Source organism: Macrobrachium rosenbergii, chromosome 52, assembly GCF_040412425.1.
Source record: "Macrobrachium rosenbergii isolate ZJJX-2024 chromosome 52, ASM4041242v1, whole genome shotgun sequence".
Lineage (NCBI taxonomy): Eukaryota > Metazoa > Arthropoda > Malacostraca > Decapoda > Palaemonidae > Macrobrachium > Macrobrachium rosenbergii.
The window spans coordinates 4,316,962-4,321,961 of NC_089792.1; the positions used below are offsets into that span (position 1 = coordinate 4,316,962).

At 34.7% G+C, this 5,000-nt stretch overlaps 1 pseudogene; it reads right to left on the reverse strand.

Moving 5' to 3' along the window:
• The window catches only part of LOC136833646 (uncharacterized), a 47,183-nt pseudogene that overhangs the window by 13,299 nt on the left and 28,884 nt on the right, over positions 1-5,000 (reverse strand).

Sequence of the window (5,000 nt, forward strand, 5' to 3'; positions counted from 1 at the left end):
CAAATGAAGTAAACATATGAAAATTTTAAATCTAGTAGCTATCTCAATAACAAAAAAAAGTCAGTTTAGCGAATATTCCCAATTTCTAAAAACTTTTACGTTTTATTCTTTTGCAAAACATCGAGGAACTTTATAACTGACAATGAACTTTGTTAACTGGGCCAGAACAAATAAGAGACATAACATATCTTAGGTAATATCAATGCCTGGCAGATTTCTTTTTTAAATGAGTTGGGAAAGCTGACGTATTCTGACGAAACTATAGAAAAGTAATAGGCAGAGGACGGAAACAGAGAGGAAAAATGGATTGGATATAATAGGATTATAAAATAATGAGAAGACTCGCGCATAACAAACGAAGAAAATAATACAAAACAGGAAATGTTAGCCAAACATATGATACCTATCGAAGTGGAATTATAGGCTGCCAGCTAATCTGTATTTTGCTGCAGAGTGAATACAAGAGATAGTGAGGTTAACAATGACATGAGCTTTCAATTCCTGAGGTATTATGGGATTATGGTTAATATCACTGCCGAAAAAAAACTCTAGTGCAGATAAGAAGAGATAATGGACGCTTCCACAGCCTGTTTTAGTGGCTTTTATATTACATTCTGGAGGTGCTGTTAATACCAACCCTATCGTTAAAAAGTACTCGTAGTAGCATGACTCTTGAAATGGAGAAATAAATCCACAGTTATGTATGGGTACATATATTTAAAAATCGATCTCCACAAAGATCTTTCGGGAATCAGTTCGATTACCATTTTCAAGAGGGGAATCGAACAGATTCCCGGAAGCTCTCTGTAGAGATTTATTATGAAATATATTTGTACCCATACATAAGTGTGGATTTGTTTCTCCAACCTTATTATTGCAAATTGAGCAAACCAATCGAGCACAGAAAAAATCTACCTATGCCTTCCCTTGAATTCCTGATTGGTTGAGCAAACCAATCGAGCACAGAAGAAAATCTACCTCTAACTTCCCTGGAATTCCTGACTGGTTGAGCAAACCAATCGAGCACAGGAGAAAACCTACCTCTACCTTCCCTGGAATTCCTAATTGGCTGAGCAAACCAATCGAGCACAGAAAAAATCTACCTCTACCTTCCCTGGAATTCCTGATTGGTTGAACAAACCAATCGAGCACAGGAGAATATCTACCTCTACCTTCCCTGGAATTCCTGATTGGTTGAGCAAACCAATCGAGAGCGTCGTCGTAAGTCAGAGAAAGGTTGTTTTAAGAGGGATTAATGTCTTAGGGGATTGGAACATTATCGTCCACTCCAGACCTCATTAAAATAATCTGTTTGGTTCTTGTTCCAATGCATAATCATCTCGGAAGATGATGGAAGGTGACTTCCGGAGTTACTCATTAAGTCAATATCACTAATGGCAGTTCACCATATGTAATATGGAGCACTGCAGTTTCAATGGTTGCTATAACTCTCTCTCTCTCTCTCGATGGTTGCAGCTTTAAGTGTAGAGAAAGATAAAAAAAATTGGGTGAAAATATATAAAAAAAGGAGTGTGTATCGATCAGTCAACACTGACCTCTATCAAGGTAAAAACCATTTACCAAATATTCTCCTCTCTCTCTCTCTCTCTCTCTCTCTCTCTCTCTCTCTCTCTCTCTCTCTCTCTGAACTCCTCCTCTTTGTTTTTATGGAAATAGAAGTAGCTGTGGTTTGGGTTTACAAGATTAAATAAATCTCTCTCTCTCTCTCTCTCTCTCTCTCTCTCTCTCTCTCTAAACTAGAAACAGAATCCCGTTTTGTTTTTATGGAAATAGAAGTAGTGGTGGTTTGGGCTTACAGGATTAAATCTCTCTCTCTCTCTGAACTAGAAACAGAATCCCGTTTTGTTTTTATGGAAATAGTAGTTGCGGGTTGGGTTTACAGGATTAAATCTCTCTCTCTCTCTCTCTCTCTCTCTCTCTCTCTCTCTCTCTCTCTCTCTCTAGAAAACAGAATCACCTTTTTTATGGAAATAGAAGTAGGTGCGGGTTGGGTTTACAGGATTAAATCTCTCTCTCTCTCTCTCTCTGAACTAGAAACAATCCCGTTTTGTTTTAATGGAAATAGAAGTAGGTGCGGGTTGGGTTTACAGGATTAAATCTTCTCTCTCTCTCTCTCTCTCTCTCTCTCTCTCTCTCTTTCTGAACTAGAAACAGAATCACTTTTTTTATGGAAATTGAAGTAGGTGCGGGGTTGGCATTTACAGGATTAAATCTCTCTTCTCTCTCTCTCTCTCTCTCTCTCTCTCTCTCTCTCTGAACTAGAAACAGAATCCCGTTTTGTTTTAATGGCAATAGAAGTAGTTGCGGGTTGGGTTTACAGGATTAAATCTCTCTCTCTCTCTCTCTCTCTCTCTCTCTCTCTCTCTCTCTCTCTCTCTCTCTCTCTCTAACAACCCCAGCAACGAAGTCTCCGTACCGGCATGCATGAAGCTCTTCTTGGTTGCATAGGCAATGTTACTGCCGCAAGCAACGACCAGGTAATCGCCTTTCCTGTCAATCACGACTCCCGGAACCTCTTCGTCTTTTGGGGATACCAGTCGTCCACAGGGGCTACCTGCATTCGTCAGATTGGCGTTATTAGATTGGCTAATTTTCTGTTGAGTCTTTCTATGATCGCATATGCTGATATGCTTTATGTGGGTCGATTTATATGTATATATACAGGCACATATACATATATATATATATATATATATATATATATATATATATATATACTTTTATGTGCTGGGAGGTATGTATGTCATGTATCCATATTTGTGTGTGCAGAAATTCTCACAAAATGGTTATTAATATGTTCATGATATGATAACTAAAGAGTCCAAAACAATAGCATATACTTTCAGCAAAAAAAAGTCAAATATTGAGAAACATTACTCTATTAGAAAACAACCAGTAAAGCTGAACAGAACTTTCTCAAAATGCAATTAAATCAAAATTGTTCGTATTTTCTTCATAGTTTAAATTATTATCAATGGTGAGAACACAAATATTAATAAGAATAAGTGAAATATGAAAAGTGGTGCAAAGCTAAAACATAAGTAATACATCAGTCATTCAAATCAGAACTTATGAAAGGCTCCACACTAAAGAAGAAAGTGAAAGCCATGATAGTGAAAGAGTTGGTAAAACCCATTTTTAAAAATTAATAATGATGGAAGAGAAAGTGATAGTCATGATAATGGAAGAGAAAGTGATAGACAAGATAACAGAAGAGAAAGTGATTGATAGTCATGATAATGGAAAAGATCATGAAAATGGAAGAGAAAGCAAAAGTGTAAGTCATGAGTGAAAACAAACATGAAAGTCATGAGTGAAAAAAAAGACTGAAACCCATGAGTGAAAGCAAAATTGAAAGCTATGATAAAAATCAAAAGAAAAGTCTTGAGTGAAAGCCAAAGTGAAAGTCATGTCAGTGGAAAGCCATTAATGAAAGCAATGTAAAATCCTGAATGAACACAAACGTAAAACCCATGTGTGAAAGCAAAAGTGAAATTCAAGAGAAAGCAAAAGCGAAAATAATGAATGAAAGCCAAAGTGAGTCATAAATTAAAGCAATATTAAGAGTCATGAATGAAAAAAAGTTAAATTCGTCAGTGGAAGTAGAAGTGCTAGAGTTATGAGTGAAAGCAAATGTAAAAACCATGAGTGAAAACAAAAGTGGAAGTCATGATTAAAGTAAAAGTGAAAGTCATGAATGAAAGCAAACATAAAAGCCATGAGTGAAAGCAAAAGTGAAAGTCATGAGTGCAAACAAAAATGAATGTCATGAGTGCAAGCAAAAGTGAAATTCATGAGTGAAAACAAAAGTGAAAGTCACAAGTAAAAGCAAAAGTGAAAGCCATAAGTGAAAGCAAAAAATCAGTCTGGTTTGAAAGCAAAAAAGTCATGAAAAGCCATGAAAGTAAAAAAAAAAGTGAAAGTCATGAGTGAAAACCAAAGTGAGTCATAAGTGAAAGCAAAATTAGTTATGAGTGAAAGCAAAAGTGAAAGTCATGAATGGTAGCCAAAAGTAAAACTCATGAGCGAAAACAATTGAAAGCCATGAATGAAAGCAAAAGGGAAAGTCATGAGCGAAAGCAAAAGTGAAAGTCACGAGTGAAAATAAAAGTGAAAGCCATGAGTGATCATAAATGAAAGCGATATTGAAACTCATGAATGAAAGCAAACGTAAAACCCATGAGGGAAAAGCAAAAGTGAAGAACATGAGTGTAAGCAAAAGTGAAAGTCACAGAATTCTGTTAGTCACTAATAATCCCTCATCTTTCTTTTCAGCCAATTACCTCCCCTCACCCTCGCCAAGAAAGAGGGGTAAAGGAATGAGTGGAAAGAAGGAGGTAACAGAACTGGAGAAGAATGAGGAGACAGAAGGATAGGTGGAAAAATGATAACACAAAGGTATGTTTAGATCACCCCCATATAGAATTCAAGATGAGTTACTATTATTATTATTATTATTATTATTATTATTATTATTATTATTATTATTATTATTATTATTATTATTATCCCAATAAGAGATACAGGATTTCAAGTATGAATTAATATGAGAAATTTTATTATTATTATTATTATTATTATTATTATTATTATTATTATTATTAAATTATTATTATTATTATTATTATTAGAGTGAAAAAACTTCAAGTGTGAATTATGTATGAGCAATTTTATTATTATTATTATTATTATTATTATCATTATTATTATTATTATTATTATCCCAATACGAAGGAAAATACTTCAAGTATTAATTACGTACGAGCACTTATAAACAAAAAGATATAAAATAAATTTAACGATATAGTTGAACACCCCTCACCCAAAATTTTTATCTGACCAACTACTATAGGCACCGGTGCCCCAAACCTTCGACGCTAGCTTAATGACACGAATTCACCTCTTCTAATTCGTGATATGCAAATAAGATTAATATTCATTAAGCACATGATGATGACGAATTCATTTGCATCATAAAT